Raw genomic sequence first — 22,492 nt, forward strand, 5'->3', positions numbered from 1 at the left:
AGAATGGCTCTCTATTTCAGCTGAGAAAAAAAAGGATCTAATAGCTATGAATGAATATCTCAAGCCATGTTATCGTGGATTTTATGAATCACTACCATTAAAATAAAAAAATACTGAACCTAGATTCTAAAATAACACCCTATTGCTTTACTGTATAAATTAATTTGTGGTATATTCTTTGAATGGTCGCTATTTTTTTTTTTATTTTTGTAGTTTAATTCATATAAGTTCTTGTCTAACTACTATAGTTGCATAAATCATGCCAGTCTGGGCATATAGTGAAAAAGATTAGTTGTCTTTAAGCTCAATTTTTTATTGCAAAATTTCTGTATGACATTTTATTGTAAGTGTAAATATTATATCTGCGTGTAAAATGTGATAATAAAATGCTTTTGATATACAACGTTTTGTGTATGTTAGTGATATACAACATTATTCCAGGGAAGCTATAGGTTTTGGCTTCTTGTATGAGAAATATGAAAACCTGAAAGTGACAAATTATCTGAGGTAAGACGAAAAGTGCTTAAAAACATTTTCTGGCCAAAATGAGGCAAAATATAAATGTTTTATATGTGCTATACATTTTTTTTAATTCCTGTAAAGTTGTGAAAAGTGATATACAACGTTGTTCCGGGGAACCCTTCTACGTAGCCTACCAGCAGTAAACAAAAGTCTCTTATTGTTTTAACGAAAGAATAATGGGAGTCTCAATTTATGGTACGTAGCCTACCAGCAGTAAACAAAATGTCTCTTATTTTTTTAACGAAAGAATAATGGGAGTCTTATCATACCATCATCTGAGATTATAGAAATATGCCGCTTAAGTGAAAGAGCGATTATACAGATGTTGACAGTTCAATGGCATACTACCACCCACTCTTACATCGTGAGAAAACAATGTGCTCTAGAAGTAGAACACTTGTACAATCTTTCTACACTTATAGGAACATATTTTAGAAAATGGATCCCAGATTCCTCCCGAGAATCATATTTTAAACTTTTTAAACTGACCATAAACTGTACTTTTGAGAAAGATAAGGCAGACAAGGTTCATATATGGACTTCTTCTCAATATCAACTTCGGTGGCCTGATTTAGGTTTCTTTCGAAACGGATAGTAGGGTCAAGAACAAGAGCCCGTTTTAAGCGTCCATTAATAGCAATAATGTCTGCCCGTCTGACAGTGCTGAAATCGAACCTTGAAATTTTCACTTCTTGCAGAAAGGTCATGAGTCTTTGACTCGTGACCTTTTTGCAATGACTGACTTTAAATCTGTAGTCTGTATTCAAAATGTTCATTCGCGGGAATTAATAGTGTTTCCTATATCCTTTTCATTTCAACTTTAATACCCATATTTGAGGTAAGATTTTGTTGTGGAAAGATGTCAGAATCCGATTCTTCAAGTTTTACCAGCTAAAATACGCAGTTCCCATCTTGCAGTCTGTCAAGCGAGCTGCAATAGCAGAATTGATGGTTCACCGTAGAAAGTCCAAAAAATTGTATGCCAATATTAATCAAATTCCTGAACTTAGTCTAAAAGGGAATAATGTTTGTGGATTGACCTTTGATTTTATGCAAAATTTTCCGCTGCCAAATATTCCTGTATAGAACATTTTCTATTTGAGACAGTTATGTGTTTGGCATACATAATCAAAAAAACTAATCTCTCACATTTTTATATACTACTAGGTTCAAAAAGTTCCCGGAATTTTACTACCATTTTTCGTATTAATATATAACAAGGGATATTATACATTTGTTTTGTTGGTAACATTCATGATGTCATTTCCTTAAGGTTTGTTGATAATGGCAATTATTGGTTTTGAGTTGTAGGCAATTGTTTATCATAGTGTTTCGTTTGTTCGTCGCATTTTGTAATTATGTCCACAGAGCAAAGTACAAACATCAAGTTCTGTGTTTTGCTGGGGACATGAACAGTATGGCTGATGAAGATGGTGATTTCTTAAACAAAATGAAACTGGTGCTACTTGTACGACCCAGTCCCTAAACGACAGTCATCTGAGTGGAAATCGAAAACATCTCCTCGGAAGCAAAAATTTCCTAGGGACACTTCCAAAGGCAAAGTTATTTTAAATGTTATGTTTTATTTAACGACGCTCGCAACTGCAGAGGTTACATCAGCATCGCCGGATGTGCCGGAATTTTGTCCCGCAGGAGTTCTTTCATATGCCAGTAAATCTACTGACATGAGCCTGTCGCATTTAAGCACACTTAAAGCAAAGTTATTTTGGAAGTTTTCTTCGACTCTCAGGGTCTCATGCACCATGAGTTCATTCCAGAAGGTCGTACTGTAACGAAAGAATTGTACGTAGAAACCCTCCGTCGCCTCTGGGACGCAGTGAGAAGGAAACGTCCAGAAAAGTGGGTAGAAAACAACTGGTTCCTTATGCATGACAATGCACCTGCTCATCGCGCAATTATTGTAGAGAATTTTCTTGCCAGGCACAACACAACTGCTTTGGATCACTCACCATATTCTCCTGATCTCTCACCACCTGATTACTTTCTGTTTCCCCGTCTGAAAAGTCATCTGAAAGGACGGAGATTCAATGCTGAAGAGGTTATCGCAAACGCGACGAGAGCACTAAGACGGGTTTCACAAAATGGCTTACAGGCCTGCTTCCAGGAACTCTACACGCGTTGGCAAAAGTGTGTAGTTGCGGAAGGCAACTATTTTGAAGGGAATTCTGTAGAATAGTGTTTAAGGTACGTTGTTTCTATGATGCTAACAAATTCCGGGAACTTTTTGAACCTAGTATGTATATTATGGAGCAGAAGCATACAAAGGTGAAAATGACGTGTGTTTATTTCTGTTTCATTACATCCAGAAGCATATTCCACAGAATATAACTGAGCTGCATCTATTATTGTCTGACAGGTGCGCCAGTCAAAATAAAAACAACACAATGATCCGCTTTTGTTTATTCACTGTAACAACAAAGTGATTCCAAATTATATGACATTACTCTTTCCAATAAGAGGTCACAGCTTCCTACCAAACGACAGGGATTCTGGGACTGTAAAGAAACTGATAAAAAGTTATGATAGGGTCTATCTACCTAAGGAATATAGGCCTATTATGGTCAAAAAGGTGTTATGTAAGTTCTCAGTAGAAACCATTGATGCTGTGCCTGTACTGGACTTTAAGCGATGTTGGTCTATTTATTACAAGAAGACTTTTCTCTCTGAATAAAGTATGGGAAAAATTCCCAAGATACATTAAATGTCTTTTTCGCCTTCTAAGTGGATGGCGTTTGAATACAAGCTGCCCTGATCAAATAAAATCTTAACAGTTCATCGATGGTGCCGGCAAAGAGAAATTCAATCTCCTTCACAGTTACAACAAGAATCCTGTACTTCCTACAGAGTTGGCTTATCCTTCAAAACAGGTGGCTAGCAATGAAAAAAAAATGGGAACATTCTTAAGATGAAGAAGTACATATATTCCAGCAGAGTATACAGAGTTTTACGATCAACTTCAGGGAAGACGAAGACAAGGAGGAAAAGAAGTTGAAAATGATCAGGAGGACTAAAAACAAACAAACAAAAAAACTACTTTCTCAATCTATCTTCTATCCAAAGTGTGTAGATTTTCATTAGAATTCATTCTTGTTCTAAATAAAATATAGCTATACAGAGTGATTGACGATTTACCGTCCTTAACGGAGCTTATTCCTGAAGACATTCTAAGCAAAATATGTCACATAAACATGGGTCCTATTCTCAATATTTACAGAGTTACGTTTCGTTATTTGAACGCATTGCTATGAAGGCGTGATCTTGGTCAGCGTGCAGTGAGCAGCCAGCACGAGCACTATGGAAATCAAAGCTAGCCGTATGCAGTTACGTAGCCGTTTACAAGCATGCGGCGACATATTTTTAAAATGTGTTGCAAACTCTCCAAGACTGTAAATTAGGATGCAAAATTTAATTGCAAATAATTAAGTCGGTGGAAATGGTGTGATTTGTAATAATTGTTGTCATAAGTGTGTTAGAATAATGTATTTTTTTAGTTAAAAATAGAAAAAGATGTCTGTACGAAGCAACTAAGGACTTCAGAGCATATTTTTAGCTTCATAAAACTTGCCAATTAAAGAACTACTACTTCTGAATGGTTAATTCTCTATTTGTATTATTCTTTTACCTTCATACTAAAGAAAAAACGTATTTTACAAACAACTTTAAATTAGTGTAACTGAAAATATTGAGAATAGGAACTATGATTACCGCATATTACATTTTTTTTTGTTCAGACTGTCTTCATAAATAACCTCCGTAAAGGACGGTAAATCCCTGTGAATCACTCTGTATAATATGAAAATAGTACGCATAAGTGTTCTCCTTCATTGTATATTGGTGCATTAAACAATTTATGTAATTAGAACATTATTTGCTAAAAATATGTTTTATTAATTGGTAAAATGTGAACGTTCATTGCAAAAAGGTCATGAGTCATTGATTTTGAAAATGTGTTTTATGCCAAACAAAAAATTTTAAATGAAAAATATATAATATATATAATGCAATATTTTTAATCAATGACGGTTGTATGAGAATTAAAAATTAGGTAGTTTACACTGTAGGTAGTTTTTTCTTTCTCCTGTAAAATTTCAGTTTCTTGACTCACGACATTTTTTAAATGACCGATTCATTTGTATTTCTGCTCGCTCTATATGTTGTCAAATAACTATACAACATCTTTAGTTATGGTATCAAATTGTTACAGTTTTCTTTCGTTTCATGTCAAACTAACGGTAACTAAGCTTGATTATGTCTTTAACGTAGTCGCTTTAAATGTTAATAAGATTTTTTTTCATTTATCCATTCAGATTGATTTATAAGAGACACCAAACATATAAATTAAACATTCAGCATTGTATAGTGCTCCCATCTGCTAGCTGGTGCTTCTCCCAAAGCAAGGCAGTGGACGCAAGCTTCAATTTGTCCCTACTCTAAACTTCTGCGCAGCCTCGGTTGTAGGGGCTCGAATCCCCATAACTGCACCTGCTGATGAGACATCTAATGTAAGTAGGCCTATCTAGTAAATTTTGTTGGAAATTTTCATGTGCATATAGCTGATCAATGTGTTTTTGGGGGCCTGGGCCGAACGAGAAGAAAGCTTTATCAGTGCCAGTAATAATAGAAATTATTGTCGAAGAAGGTCATATTTCGATATTAGTAATATTCACGTTTTTATCTAAACATGATCTGTTCGTTCGTGACGCCTTCTGTGGACAATATGGCGGCGATACAACCATTCATTACTATGCACATGTATATAGTTCGTGCTTAATCTGTGGAAGAATATTATGTGCTGGGAAGTTTGAATTGCGTGCTTTGTTATTTACATTATTCCTATGAAAGGAAAACAATTGTACCTGAGATTCATTTGATTATTTTTACATTTAGATTTATATTTACATAACAGGGACAAATAAAAAAATTATGATCCTACAAAATCCTTTGTGTATTAATATTTGTTTGGAGTGATTTGTAGAATGCTTATTTTAGAAACATTTTAAAGAATTATCTGAGCACAAAAAATGAATACTCTCTGGACCAAATGATTGTATTTTAGTTATCTTGGTGCCATAATAATTAAACTAGCGAAAAGAATAAAATTATGCTTGCACGAAAGTGTATATACTCTGGGCCAAAATTGTTACATTTCAGTAATTAATATATACTCACTAATAAAAAAAACGGTACACAAATTAATCTCGGGACAAAAATGGATGTTACAAGGACCAAATGATCATACTGTAATTTTCCAATTATTTCTACAGTTTCATCTGGTATTTGATGAAGTTGTTGCAACTAATGCGCTGGTACCTTTTGTTAGTTAATGTTATTTATAGGTTTAACACTATGTTTTGGTGACCTAATATAGAAGGACTCTCGCTTTGATGAGGAAGGGTGCTAAGTTGGAATGGCCCACAAACCACAAGTCGTACTAAAGATGTTGGTTTACTAATTAACCATTATAGAGTGGTGAGTAATATAATATTATGTACTGGTTACGTAACTCTTTGCATTGTTATATACAGTATTGTATGCCTTATCATTGAATTGGTACTAGCTATAATATAGATCGGTCGATAGTGTGTAGAGGTCGACATTTCTGGGTAAATGTGTAGTTAACGTACACCAGTTTCAGATGGTCCCCTTATAGAATGCGTGATCGTCCAGGGAATAACTTCCGGAAGTTCAGAATGTGACGTAATAATGAATATACGATTCGAAAGATAGAATAAGGGACATAATTTGCTAATCAGATAAATTGAGTTAGATTACAGTCGCATGGAACAGTGGAGAATAGTACAACCGAATGTTTCACAAAGAACTGGCTCTCAATTAAGATGTCTTTAGAACTCTAGGCTTGTCCAAAAAATAATATTGTTCTCAGATATCCAATTAATACATTCCTTGTGGCATGGTTATGAACCTACGTATATGGCTACAATTATCGACAATGATAAACTTTAAACTTCCACCCACATGAAACTACATTTTCCGAACACCTGTTCAAACTGGGAAGGGATATCCACAAAATGTAATAGCCAAAGTATGCCTCTCTGTAAACAAAACATCAGTTACGATTAGTGTAACTAATTTAGACAATTACGCATTTCTATATTTAAATATTAAATTTTTGTCCCCGCAAGTTGAAATTCCTAATCTTACTATTAATTGTGTTATTCTTTAGTATAAACAGAATTTCGAGAAAGTGAATTGACACTTATTTTAATAAATTGAAGGGCAAAATTTGATTTTCTCTCGTAAGTTAAATGGTAATATCGAGGCACAGAATATAAGAGATTGTGAAGTTTCCTGTGTAAGCGAAATCGGTAATCTTTTATATTGAGTCTCAATAACTGGTTACAGCTATCAGTAATTTCATAGAAACGATGGAAACTATGTTATCTTCCCTTGCATTACTTCCTACTATCGATATCCGAAGTCCACTTTGTTTTTGCTTTGTAAGATGAAACGATGGATGGAATTTGTGTTAGACTGTTATGATATTTGAACGTTTTATAGACCACTTTGCTGGTTTACATTTGGATATAGTTCCAGAATGTTGTTGAGTGTGATCCAGCGTTTACATTGTTCTTTTTTTGTTTTTGTTTTTTTTGTTTTTGTTTTTTGAGAAGTGTGGACCGTTATTTTACCATTTGAAGGCTCTGTTTTTTATTCTATCGTTGTGTGTGACTTGTGTAGATTGTGGATCTAACTGTAAGGTAAACTTTGCAAGCGATTTGAGAGAAGTAATTTATTTATTTATTTTATTTATTTATTTATTTATTTATTTAATAATAACATATACATAAAAACGTTACATTAAAATACCCCGAAAGAGCAAAGCTCGTGTTCGGGGACAGTTCCGTTACATAGATACACATACTTTGTAGACAAAATACTTAAGAAAAAAGCTCACATAAAGATTGTAATAAAATTAGTAAATAATAATACTAATAATAACTGAGTGAAAAAAGAGACGATGTTTAGATTGATGGATAAATATTAAATTATTATTAGTAGTATAATTAGTGCAGGTCATGTTGATATAGTAACCAAGATAAAATAGAAAAATACACTTAGGATAGAAATAAACTTGTTTTACAATACATGGTACATAATATATATACAGGGAAGTCTGTCATATAAATTTTTTAATTCTGGATCTGAAAATTTCATTGCTTAAAGTAGTCAATTCTCGATGAAATTTTATTATCGAATTATATAGCCGTGGACCATAATTTGTACTGTGTAGTAAAGCAGCAGATGTGAAATATTTAGGTTCAACTAATTTAAGAATTTCATTTCGTCTCGTATTATGAGCATGTGGCTGATCTACAAATTTCATTCTATTTTTATGATAGAATTTCATTAAAGAGTATTTATAAATTTGGTCAATTCTAAAAACATTCAATTCAGAATGGATCAAATTTGTTGGATAATCCAGTCGCCTTTTCAAACAAATTTTGATTATACGTTTTTGCAACATAATTAGAGGAAAAAGAGCAATTTTTGTAATGCCTCCCCATCCAATTATACCATATTGGATAACAGATTCAACTAGAGCCAAATAAACCAAACGTAATACATGAGTAGGCAAGTAATGGCGAAGGTTTACAAATTTGTAAATTGTTTTACGTATCCTGTTACATAAAAAGGTGATTTGTCTATCCCATTTCAAGTGCTGATCAACAATAATTCCCAGGTATTTCACATCTACAGATTCTTTCAGGCAAGGGCATTTACAGGTTGTAGAGAGTTTACAAAATGAGTTGCGGATTATTAATTTTAAATGAGAAAGTGATTTCAATTTGTTCAATCCAGAGACTGTTAAAGAAAATGGCACCAAAGTAGTTTTAGTTATATTTAGAGATAGCAAATTTGCATCAAGCCAGTTTTTGATCAAATTTATACCTACATTGGCATGTTTATAAGTGTCCTCCCAAGTTAAACCACTGAAAATCACCACCGTATCATCAGCGTAAGAATAACAGGAGCCATTATGTACTTTCAAATCAATGTTTAATAAATCATTAATATATATTAAAAATAGAATAGGACCTAAAATTGTTCCCTGAGGGACACCTATATCAATATTTACATTTTCACTGATATTATCATCAATTTTGGTTACCTGAGTTCTTTTGTTTAAGTATGATTGAAATAACTTATGCGCAATACCCCTGACTCCTATATCAAATAATTTGTCCAGAAGTAAACGATGGTTCACCGTGTCAAAAGCTTTCCTTAAATCTAAGAAAATCCCTAAACATTTAGAACCGTTATCCAACTCCTGCATAATTTTACCAGTGACTTCAATAATTGCGTCATCCGTAGATAATTTATTTCTGAAGCCATACTGATGTTTGGAGAGAATTTCATTTTTCTCTAAGTAATTTACTAATCTGTTTTTTAAACATTTTTCTAATATCTTTGAGAAGCTAGAGAGCAAGGATATAGGTCTATAGTTATTCAGACTTTTTCTTTCCCCTGACTTATGGACCGGTACAACTACAGCATTTTTCAGAGATTCTGGGAAAACTCCTTGGGTGAGACATAGATTGAATACATAAACAAGCGGTTTTAATATATGTTTAATGATAATATTTAATGTGTTATTTGTAATTTTGTCGATTCCCGGTGAGACATTATTTTTTAAGGATTTAACAATATTATAAATTTCTTCTTCGGTTACTGGTGATAAAAACATGGAGGAAGATGCGTGCTTATTATGGCCACTGCAATAATGTTTCGTGTTAAATGCCGATTTGTTGATGTTCGATGCAATGCTATGTCCTACTTTTGAGAAATATTTATTAAATTCATTAGCTATGTCTTTTTTGTTTTTAAATATTTCTCCCTCTTCATTTAAAATCTCTGATATGATACTATTTTGGTTCACATTTACGTCTGTGGCTCCATTAATAGTTTGCCAAAATTTCCTAGGATTATTTCGATACTTCTGAAATTGAGAGTGATAATATTGAGTTTTCATGTTTCTTATAATAAGAGTTAAGGTATTTCTGTATTTTTTGTAATAATTTATTAGATTTATATTATCAGGTTCTTTTCTAATATTTCTGGCTAATTTGTCTCTTATACGGATTGACTTAATGATACCTGTGGTGACCAGGGTTTTATTTTTCTTAATTTATAAGATACTTTAAAGTAAGATACATCTGTGCTTATGTCTATATAAATAGATATTAAATTTTGGAATACTTGAAAGCATAATTCAGCATTTTCACAGTTACGGAATCCCAATTTTCTTTTTCTATAAGCGAAATTAGCTTATTGTAATTTATGTTTCTTTTTATATGGAGAGGATACTGAGATGTATTAGAGTTTTTAATTCCAATTTCGAATAATGCAATAACTGCATAGTGGTCGGTAATAGCACTACACAAAACAGCAGGTACAAATTTCCAGTTACTCTTTGTTTTAAAAAATATGTGATCAAGGCAAGACTTAGAATCAGGCCGAGTGATAGAGTGTAAAAATTTGACAAAACCATATTCGTGTAAGATATTCATGTACCTATTGCCAGTACTGTCTAATTTGTCTTCTAGAATTTGTATGTTAATGTCTCCAACAATGATTTGATTGCTTGTGTCTTTAGAATTAAACAAAAATAGTTCAAAATTGTCTAAAAATTCATTTATACAATTGTTTGGGGATCTATATATCGCCACATTGGAGAATGGAGTATTATTACATATAAAATTAAGATGAATAGAATTACATTGTGGGATATCTACATGTACTATTGTGACATCAATATTATTTTTGCAGTAGACAACTAAACTATCGCATTTATTATATTTATTCGTTTTGACAAACTTTTTATAACCTGGTAAATCATAGCCAGAGTCATGATTTAACCAAGCCTCCGTCAATATAATGAAGTCGAAAGGATTATTAAAATTTTGCATAGTGGCACAGAATTCCAGGAAATGTTTATTTAAGCTGCGTATATTTAAGTGAAATAATTTAAAATCGTGTAAATTGTTACCAATGTAACTGTTGCAAGAGTTAAAGTCTTCCAAAACTGCTGTGCGAGTGTTATTATTAGCGGAATAATAATTTAGCTCATTTATTAGACAATCCATTGTTTAGAAATATTAACATTAAAAAGGATAACAAAAATCAGACAGTAAGACAATTACAATGTAATTAAGTCTTGGAAAGAATTTATCTTATAAGCAGGGCTCGTTTCATCCTTACGAATAAATACCTTGCAATCTCTCGTCCATACAAAACGGTACCCTTTCTGATTAGCTGCCTCTCTTGTTTTGTTTAGTAGGTCACGGGTAGCAATTGTCAAATGTTCACCAGCAGTCAGCCTCCCATCAGGTAGCAAAGGGTTGATCCTTTGTAGCGGAATTCCTGGGCCTTCTGGGTGTTTCCTCGCTTCTAACTTGAATTTCTGGAGCCATGTGTCTCGACTAATTCTTTTGTTGAACCTGACGAGAATAGGCTTCGTCTTGCCGGGTTTTGCAGGTAGCCTATGTACAACACCTAAGTCAGCGACAAGCTCCGGTCCTCCGATGACTTCCGAAATATTTTGGACAATCATAGGAACGGATTCTTCCGGAGTTTCCGGAATCCCAAACACCAGTAGATTGTCCCTACGCATGTACTGCTGTAGTTCATTTATTTGTTTCCACAAGAGTTCATTTTCCTTTTTTAGATCACGCACTTCCCCCTGTGTTGTTTTCAGATCTTCTTTCGTCTTACACAGCTCTTCGCTAAATGCATCAAACTTGTTTGACATGAACTGAACTGATTGCTGTAATGCACTTATCTCCAATTGTATACTTGATTTAAACTCATCAAACATTTGTTTTAGAGTAGATATTACTTTGCTGTCTCCACTCACTTCATTTCCGCTTTCACTTTCCACTTTACGGTTATTTTTTGGTCCCCCCATTGTAAAAGATTTCGCTGGAATACTGGGAGCAGCACAAGAAAACACGTCCACTCTCAACTACGGTCTGACCGGAACTGGCCTACGGCTTTATTTGTGATATTTATGGACAGAGGAAAACTATTATGAAAAATAGAAGTATTGTTTGATGTTGTAAGTTTTCTATTGAACAGAATATTGAGTATGTGTAGCTCCATGGTTTTGCTGTACACTGGAAGTCCCAGATGCTGAGGTTGATTGAAATAGTAATAGAGTTTGTGACTGTCATTGTAATTTTGCATTTTGTTTTATGTAAGAAATATTTCTTTACTTATGTGTTTTAACTTTTTTTCTTATTTAAATTTATAGATTTTTTGTTTTTATTTTTTTCTGTATCATGTATGATTATGATATGATGTGTGGAATTTATGTTGTTACAGTCAATCGTAGGTGTGCAGGGTTGCGCATTTCCCTAAAATATTCTAACTTTGTATGTATTGTACGATATGTTTTCATAAAATATGTTAAGAATATTTTCTTAATCCAATATCTATAACTTACAAGACGTTTGAGACGTTATAAATTACGTCACAGTATACTATCTGTTGTAGGAAATTGCCCAATAAAATTTAGGCGTACCTGTCCAAGTATATTTACTTACTTAGAGATCGCTTTTAAAGAACTCCAGTTTCACTGCCACCTTCATATAACTCTGCCATCAGCCCCTATCCTAAGCAAGATTAATCCAGTCCCTATCATCATTTCCCATCTCCCTCAAACCTATTTTAGTATTATGCTCCCATCATCGCCTCGGCTTCCCCAACCGTCTTTCCCTCATGTCTTCCAACTAACACTGTGCCTACATTTCTGGATTTACCCATACATGCTCTGCTCATCTCAAACGTTTGGTTTTAATGGTCCTCATTATTTTAGGTGAAGAATATAATTCTTGCAATTCTGCGTTGTGTAACTTTCTTCATTCTCCTTTAACTGTATTCCACTTAACCTCAAATATTTTCCTAAGCACTTTGTTCTCGAATACCCTTATAGTATTTTCCTATCTAAAGTGAGAGTCCAAGTTTGACAACCATACAGAACGACCAGTAATATAACTGTTTTATAATTCTAACTTTCAGCTTTTTCGAGAGCACAGTGGATTATAAAACCTTCTCAACCGAATAATAGTGTTCCTGCGTTTATTGTCTAATTATTTTTACGTTAGAAATTTAATGAATACCAATTTTACAGATATATTTGTATTTTGGTATAAAGTAATTTCTTTCCAGCTAATTTTTTTGCAGTTTTTGCTAGAAACATTTCGGTTCATAATAAATATGATAATGTTTTCGCTAGTCCCGCTGCACTGATTTTGATATCTGTGGAGTGGTTTTCTTCTTGCTTAATGTATTTTGCAGTATTTTATGTCGAACTTCTTTCTTACCGATAATATTCTCACAGGGAGAATTAAAAACACAACCCCAATTATATTCCTATGGCGCAGGTACAAACAGGAAGAAGGCTCTCTAGACATTTCGTGAAAATACCCAAAAGCCGTCTCAAGTTTGATTGATAATAAATTTATGAACGTATTATTACAGCTACAACATTATTCCTACGTACGTTTCCCCTCGTACATTGAACTAACTTGCGTCTTCCTGGTAAAAAGAATTCAATGTAGGCGCAATGGGATGTGAGGAATAATCTAAGAAATCGGTAATTCGAGATTATAAACATTATTAACGAAATACTGTAATTTAAGGAATATAAAATATCCGAATTATTACTAACTTACCAACAACGGCGATGTTAAATTCTACTTCAAATTTGACATAGAACTGCACAGTGATTTCGTTCGAACCAGCAGATCGCATGCGAAACTTTGTGATAAACTATGTCGTCAATCGTGCGGCTTGTTTTGTAAAACAGTTACTGTAACTTTTCCCTAGACGCACATGCTCATCTATGGTCATATACACCTTCGTTTGTATTTGTGTTAATTAGTACTGTATGTTTTCGCGCTCGCATACATAGAAATACCACAGTCTATTATATACAGTCGCGAAGCTCAATACGTAGTAAATATGCAAACATTAGATAGTTGCTCACCACTAGGATCGCTAATATCGCCTCATTACAGGCAATGCAAAATAGTACCGTCACAGTCTATTGTTTCTAGCACCCTCAAAACTCAAGCTTCATGACTGTATATAGTAGACTGTGGAAATACTCACTTTTACGCAGATGTAGAATGATTACTTATCAAGCCAGTAAGTCTATCCGAATCGCTCACATTCTGCAGGTAAAATTATTTAATTTCCTTTTTCAGTCGTAATGGATGACTTGATGAAGATGGAACCTGACTCCGACCCACTTGCTAGTATATTGAAAGCAATTACTTCTTTTTTTTCTAAATACATCATTTATAACTGGGGAGCATATACCAATGTAACTAAATATTTATCTTGAACGTGATGAAACACAATTAACGAAGTTGAAACTTGTGAATGTTATATACCAATCGTAAATATATAATTTTATTTCACATCAAAACATATTTTCAGAAACAAATTTTGTGAATATGTATCTTCAGGATCTCTATTATACCTATATAAATCTAAGGGTTTTTGTAATTGCATCGATTTTTAGAACAACTGTGAGGCATTTTAAAACTGAATCAGTTATATAATTTAGTATCACATTAACCTTTGTTTTGTATTCTGGATCCTTGTGGTCGTCTGTAGACGTCGGCCAGATGTCTCATTTGTGGAATAAGTTAAAATACTCTATTCTGTATGGGTGAACCATATTTCTTGTTGTATATCCAATGTGTATGGTGTTATGTAAGAGTATGTATTGCCTCAAGTTCAGAGAACTGCTGAACAGCGTATCATTGTTACTAAAGGGTCAATGAACATGAACAAGAACGAGGGATCTTGCAACATATAATTTCCAGGAATGTTTATTTTTGCTGAAGCTGCGTCCATTCGGCTTCATCTGAAATATATAACCGATAAGATCTCACTTATAAACAAAGCATCTTCACTACAATTTTAATGCAATGTATTTTTTCACAAGATGTCTGTAATTATCAATGTCTGAAGATGCCATAGGCGAAAACATTAACAATTATAAAGTAGGCCTATAATGTAAATTTGTAATTGCATAATTTACATTAAAATAAGTTGTAAGAGTGAATACGATTCTTTTTTAATTAATACTTTTGTATGTTGCGTTGCAAGTTTTTGAAATTGATAAACATGCATTCGTTGACAGCAGTATTAATAATAGTGTGAACGGACTTTATAAATAGCCATGGAATTTTGTGTAGGCCTACAGCTTTATATGATACTAGTGGCTTGTGCAGCAAATGCTGCAAACTAAGTTCATTACAGTAGAAGTTCAAATTAAAATTTTTCAAATTTATTTCCAATGAAGAATACCAGACATTTTGGAAGTTATTTGCTTCCATAATAAACATATCCCTCTGAATGGTTTTCTTCATGCTAAATACTTTTTATTGAACCTATACATCTTCAGTTCTTGAGTTTCAATGCAAAAACGCAAGTAACAATGTCAGGACGATCAGTAGGTTTTTCATGTGGGAGTGAAGCAATGGGTCATTGCGGATTGTAGGTTAGAGTAATGAAAATATCAGATTTGCCATGCTTTCCAACAACAGACATAGTGTCCTGTATAGCTGCTGCATGTTTCGCGAACTACCTTGAAATGTAGAGGGTAGAATCATTTTATCCTGCCAAGTATCTTGCTAATGTGATCGGGACACTACAACATTTTGTAGGCCTCTTATTTTATCAGTAAGTAATACCTTTTGGTCTTCCCTTAGACATTATAATTTTTGTCCATCCTCCAGACAATACTGAAGAGAATCACACATATAAATATCTATATCACTTACTTACAAATGGAGGTTCATTGCTGCCCTCATATATACGCCCACTATTGCTACCTATCCTGAGCAAGATTAATCCAGTCTCTACCATCATATCTCAGCTCTCTCAAATTCATTTTAATATTATCCTCCCATTTACGTCTGCCTCCCTTAACTAACTTTCAGCTTTAAATATCTACACTACACCACCATTAAATATAATATCGAAAAGACCCATACCACTTGATTAATAACTATAAAAATATTTCATTTTTTATAACAAAATTGGTATCTTGTGTAAGTTTTGTATAGACTACTATATAGCCGTCACTCAGTAAATATTACAGAAATGAAGATCTAACTTCAAAAATTCTCTAAGTCTACTTATATAAACCCAAAATGTTTCACTTTCATATCACCAATACAGCATTAATCTGTATGATTAGTAACAAAACTCACATCATGACATTCACTGTAATAATATTTCATTTTTAATGGTAATAATGTCCTCAAACATTTTTAATTTTGTAGTTTTTAATATCCAACGCACAGACAGCTCTACTCAGAAAATTACACACCAGAGAATCTGACCTGTAAATTCGTTTTAATAAGTCATGAAGTTTTTAATAAGCAATATTACAGAAACGTTCTGAAAAAGTTACACAAATGAAGATCGACATATTGGAATTATGATGTCAGAGAATCTGAGCCATCTCAACTCTAAATATGTCAGCAATCCTGCAGGTCGTAGCCTTCGTGTGATATTGTTTATTGTAGTGTGCTTGTGTTTTGTTTTATTCTGAGAACTCATTAGGCTATACAAAGAAGGAAGCGAGTATCAAGTCGGCCGTGATTAGGCCTATGTATTTCTCAAAACTGACGACAGATGGATTTTGAAAAATACGAAAATGATGTAGGAAAATTGACATTTCACTGAACACTACTACTTTTCCGAAAAAAATTGTGTTCCAAGCTTCAAAATGAGGGGTTATATATTAAAATCCGTTCAGCCGTTTTCCCGTAATTTCCATTACCAGTTCAAATTATATATATATATAGATATTGCTCATTTATTTTTTTTTCTTTATTTCCCAGGAAGGAAATCTAATACTTCCACTTCACTGCAATAAAACCAGAATGTATGGACCACAGATATGATGTGAAATCAGAGATGATATTTGAGGAAGCTGTAGTGTCAGTATACTTTCTCATCGTGAAGAATGAAACTGAGGTGAGTGCAGTGTATGAAGTGTGTTGGTCATTAATTCTCTCTGTGTTATTTACTGACTACAAGCAGGTGACCAGGGGATACGATGATGGTTGCTTTTATTCTTTAAATTTCGTCATCCTGTAGTCAGTCGTAAATCTTTTCTACTTCATTTTTGTCGTTGACTCTGTAGTCTTCAGTGTTCCGTAAACCATGATAATTTTGTTGTTTACATCGCCACTGATAAATTTTTAACCCTCTGAGTTTTAGTTTAATTTAATTTGCCTTAATCCACGAATGCCTGATAGAGCCTAACATTCTTCATAACATTTTTCCATTACCACCTTTACCCTATACATTAGATCAATTGCCGACATCTGCCTAATTCTCACCTGTAAGCATCTCGGAATGTGGGTAGCAAGAAAACAGACCTGCAAATAATGTTTTCCTCCTTTAGTTAGTGGACCTTTAAAGTTATTGGATTGTCGGGTATCAGAAGAGTAATTAACGGGCCATTACTTATTGGATCGTTAACCAAGCATATTTGGATTTCACAAGTGACGCAATAGGACATGAATGAATAAAAAGTGAACATTGGCTGCTAGACTGACGTGAGGCATTGCTTTTATTGTCAAAATTTGCAATAAATATCGACTAATATGAACCAGAAAGAAATGAGGAACAGATGTTTCAGTGAGAAAGATAAATATACCAATTTGTTTATTAGAAATAGCGCATGAGTGCATTAATTTTATAGAAAATAGAAAGACAGTCTACAGAGCAGATAAATTCTTCTTCAGACGAAATAGAGCCTGTATTAAAGAAATAAATAACTTCTCTATTCGAAGAATTAATGAATAAAGAATAAGTATATAAATAATTAATCAAATTATCGTATATCGATAGCTAAGGGGAGATACCTCTATCTACAAACATGGTAATTTAGTTTAACTGCGTTACTATTATTTGGATTAACTACATTATTATTATTATTTTGTTCACAAAATTAGATGGTGTACTGATATTTTGTTCTCATATAAACTCTATCTGCATTCACATAATCACGCTGACGTGATGCCATTCCTTTGTGATATTTGTGGAAAGGGTTTTGTATGTCGAAGTGATCTCAAAGAACATTCACATGTTCACGCAAGCGGGAAGTCGTTTAGTTGTGAAGTTTGTGGAAAGGGATTTTTGCGCTTGAAATATCTGAATGTACATTCACGTTTACACAGTTGAGAAGCGATTCAGTTGTGATGCGTGCGAGAAGTGTTTTGCACGCCCGACTAATCCCCAGATGCTTTTTCGTGAAAGACCGTTCTGTTGTGATATGTTTGGAATGGATTTTTCGCGCTCGGGAAATCTTAATGTGTTTTCACGTATGCACACATAATGCTAGGTTTACAAGGCGACAGTTTAGAGCGAGAGAAGATCTAAAGTATCAGGAGAGCTCTCTAACGGAGTGTTTACACTATGACAGAATATAGCTTCTCTAAACCCATTAGCGAGCTCTCATGAGATTTATATAACTCTAAACTCTAATGTTACTCTCCGGACCGTTTACATGGTGCAGACAGTTTAGAGTGAGAGAAATTGTTACGAGCATATAGAAAAGAACAGGCTGGTCAGTGCGTTTACAACTATGGCAGAAACCCAACGTTTCTCGGCCACTGTAGTGTGCAATTCTTCTGAATTGAAGAAGGCAGAGGAGAAATAGATCTACGTGGGAAAAACCCTGGATATCTCGCCAGAACACGCATGGAGCTTACACATCGGACCTGTAATTGGCAAAAAAGACAACTATGAGGATTGTCATTAGTATAGTGGAAAGGCTGTTGGTCACATTACGCTTCCTAGCAACACGTTTATACCCAAAACACATTATTTTATTGTTCTTAACAGAATAAATTATGAATAATAATAATAGTAATAATAATAATAATAATAATAATAAATAAACATATGAAAATGGTAGACTACAGTGCTCATGTAGTTGTGAAGTTTGTGGAAAGGGATTTTTGCGCTTGAAATATCTGAATGTACATTCACGTTTACACAGTTGAGAAGCGATTCAGTTGTGATGCGTGCGAGAAGTGTTTTGCACGCCCGACTAATCCCCAGATGCTTTTTCGTGAAAGACCGTTCTGTTGTGATATGTTTGGAATGGATTTTTCGCGCTCGGGAAATCTTAATGTGTTTTCACGTATGCACACATAATGCTAGGTTTACAAGGCGACAGTTTAGAGCGAGAGAAGATCTAAAGTATCAGGAGAGCTCTCTAACGGAGTGTTTACACTATGACAGAATATAGCTTCTCTAAACCCATTAGCGAGCTCTCATGAGATTTATATAACTCTAAACTCTAATGTTACTCTCCGGACCGTTTACATGGTGCAGACAGTTTAGAGTGAGAGAAATTGTTACGAGCATATAGAAAAGAACAGGCTGGTCAGTGCGTTTACAACTATGGCAGAAACCCAACGTTTCTCGGCCACTGTAGTGTGCAATTCTTCTGAATTGAAGAAGGCAGAGGAGAAATAGATCTACGTGGGAAAAACCCTGGATATCTCGCCAGAACACGCATGGAGCTTACACATCGGACCTGTAATTGGCAAAAAAGACAACTATGAGGATTGTCATTAGTATAGTGGAAAGGCTGTTGGTCACATTACGCTTCCTAGCAACACGTTTATACCCAAAACACATTATTTTATTGTTCTTAACAGAATAAATTATGAATAATAATAATAGTAATAATAATAATAATAATAATAATAATAATAATAATAATAATAATAAATAAACATATGAAAATGGTAGACTACAGTGCTCATGTAAAATGTATTAAGTTTCTTTCATTATGTTCGAAAATGTATGGTGTATGAATTGAACAACAGGAAGGTAATGCCTGAGTTTATAATATGTAATATCTTTTCATATCAAAAATGACAACCATTTATTTTAATATAATTGATACCTAGAAGTTTTGAACTTACGTCTATTGACCATAAAATATTGTATGAAGCATTTAATACGCAACTCTGAGTCCTTTAAATGCCCCAAATGTTAATGTCAATAAGTGTTCTGCTACAAATATCTAGAACCGAACAGCGCTCTGAGCGGCAGAATTGCGTCTCTACATTTACACGGCGAGAGTTTAGAGAAGAGAGGGCTAGAGATTATAGCTGAGTATTGCTCGTGCGGAACCTGGTGAAACTTGGAGGGAGAGAACAGTATTGTGGTGTGGGATCGACTACCGACCGATGTTATGTGACGAGTTGCAAGTGAGACTGAACAAGTGTTACCCCCTCCACTCTTAACCGCCCGTAGAACTGGTTTCTCCATCAAGGTCAAGCTTCACCAGGTTCCGTTCGAGCTATATCACCATGTAAACGGTTTTGAGAGTAGGTATCTCGTTGACTCTAATTAGATATTAGAGAGACTAAATAGAGCGGCCTTGAAAACTCCTCTCGCCGTGTAAAGACCCTGGACAAAGAACTCGTATATGCTCTCAACTCTCATTATAGCTACTCTAAATTATTCAACTCAGTTGAACTTTTTCATAAACTCTCGCAACAGAAGCAGTATAAATGACGGCCAAAAACAATGGAGTGTCGAAGACACGAAGATTGATTGAAGCATATGAATTGGAAAGTTGTTTGTGGAATGTGTTTAACAAGAATTACAAGAATAAGGACCTTGAGATATCAGGCATTGTCAGAATTAGCTGAGACTGTTGAGGCGTCTGAATTTGGCTTTTAGTTTTGTTAATGTATTGTAATTTGGCCGTAATTTTAGCAAGGTCCATTGTTTTATTCTTGCTATTTATTTGCTGGAGGAGGTACAGCGAAAGGTCCATAACCTCCAGTAAGTGCGATCTGTAATAATAATAATAATAATAATAATAATAATAATAATAATAATAATAATAATATAATAATAATAATAATTATTATTATTATTGTTATTATTATTATTATATTATTATTATTATTGTTATTATTATTATTATTATTATTATTATTATTATTATTATTATTATTATTACTGTGCAGTTATCACCATTCACTCGATGTGAAATATGTTCCATATTCCTTTAATACTATTGATAATGCATCATATTAATAATAATAATAATAATAATAATAACGCTCATCTAGTACATTACAAACAAATCACATAACTGGTACAGTGGGGTCTGTACCGGTATCTGTTAACAAGAATATAGTTATAATTTAACAAAACGAAATAGGCACAACTATTACACTGTATTAGTAGAACCATTATAAACACAATATAATGAAAGAAGATGAACAATGTTATGTGAAAAATTATTGTTTTTTTTTTTCTTTGAACACTCGGTCTCTTTTGAGGAGCTTAAACGCAATCAGTCATTTTCATCGCAAATTCTGCACACTTTTTTTTTTTTAAATCGGAGGTAAATTGGACTTTGGCCCTTGTAGCAAGAATATTTTTTTTCCTCTTTAGTTTTGGGGGGCACAAAGCACATCTTCTTCTGCTTCTTCTTTTTCTTCTTCTCAAGAACCACTTCTTCAGCTGCATCCGTTGCCTTCTTTCATCAGGAAGCCTGAAAATTTTTTATTTACAGGGTTCCTACAAAAGACCTTTCCGGTTTCGAACACAAGTACGAGGGGATTCCAGGAAATAACGACCGTTCGCGCATACCCACCGCGCAGCTGACTCCCCTTCCTTGTTTGAAGGTCAACTGGCTTCCTTAACATGTGTTCTCATATGTTGTGAGTACTGGTTGCAACAAGTCGCCATTGTGCATTTTGTGTTACTTCAGAATGAACGACGTGATTGATAATCCCGCCGACTGTGAGGTGAGGAGTGTGATTCGATTTTTGAATGCCCGACATTTGAAACCTGCAGAAATTTACCGGCAATTGAAAGAAGTGTATGGTGATACTGTAATGAATGAAAGAAATGTGAGAAAATGGTGCGAAATGTTCAACAATGGGCGAACAAATGTCCACGATGAAACTAGACCCGGACGCCCATCACTCATCACAGAAGACCTGAAGACTAAAGTGAACGACAGAATCTTGCAAGACAGGCGCACATCACTCGACGAATTGCATATTGCTTTTCCTGACATTTCTCGTTCTTTGCTTGGTGAAATTGTGTCGCAACATATTGGCTAGCACAAAATCTGTGCACGATGGGTTCCATGGCAACTGAGTGACCAACACAAAACTCAGAGAATGGCCTCAGCATTGACATTCTTGATGCGATATCACACAGATGGAGACGCCTTTCTTGATCAAATTGTGACTGATGATGAGACCTGGGTGTCTCACAACACCCCATAGACCAAGCGCCAATCACGTCAGTGGCATCATCCCTCATCACCCAAGAAACCGAGAAAATTCAAACAGACTCTCTCAACACAAAAAGTCATGTCTACTGTCTTTTGGGATCGCAAAGGTGTTCTTTTGCTGGATTTCATGCCAAAAGGCACTATGATCAATGCAAATTGTTATTGTGAGACTTTACGAAAACTACGGCGAGCCATCCAAAACAAGAGGCGAGGAATGCTTTCGAGAGGAGTTGTGCTTCTTCACGACAACGCCCGCCCGCACACTGCTGCTTCAACTCGAGAATTGCTGGATCAATTCGGTTGGGAAATCTTTGATCATCCGCCCTATAGTCCAGACCTTGCTCCTAGCGATTTTCACCTTTTCACTAAGCTGAAAGACTTTCTGGGTGGTACGCATTTTGGAAGTGATGAAGAGTTGAAGAAGACAGTGAACACCTGGCTTAATGAACTGACGGCAGAGGAGTATAACACGGGAATTCTAAAGCTAGTGAACAGATACGACAAATGTTTAAATGTAGGTGGTGATTATGTAGAGAAGTAAAGGAAGCTTCAGTTATGTAACAGACTTTGTTTTTTCAAATAAATATATATATATTTTTTTAATTATTA

The 22,492-nt window shown here is 34.4% G+C and overlaps 1 protein-coding gene and 1 long non-coding RNA gene across 3 annotated transcripts in view; both read left to right on the forward strand.

The window, feature by feature from the left end:
• The window catches only part of LOC138691317 (zinc finger protein ZFP2-like), a 499,579-nt gene that overhangs the window by 332,781 nt on the left and 144,306 nt on the right, over positions 1-22,492 (forward strand). The gene's annotated exons all lie outside the window — the stretch shown is intronic.
• LOC138691312 (uncharacterized) overlaps positions 1-22,492 on the forward strand; it is a 54,205-nt gene that overhangs the window by 6,050 nt on the left and 25,663 nt on the right. For both annotated transcript variants that reach the window (XR_011329816.1, XR_011329815.1), the window contains exon 2: positions 16,431-16,566. This is a non-coding gene — a long non-coding RNA (uncharacterized lncRNA). The remainder of the gene's footprint in view (positions 1-16,430; positions 16,567-22,492) is intronic.

Source organism: Periplaneta americana, chromosome 16 (assembly GCF_040183065.1).
Source record: "Periplaneta americana isolate PAMFEO1 chromosome 16, P.americana_PAMFEO1_priV1, whole genome shotgun sequence".
In the NCBI taxonomy this organism is placed as follows: domain Eukaryota; kingdom Metazoa; phylum Arthropoda; class Insecta; order Blattodea; family Blattidae; genus Periplaneta; species Periplaneta americana.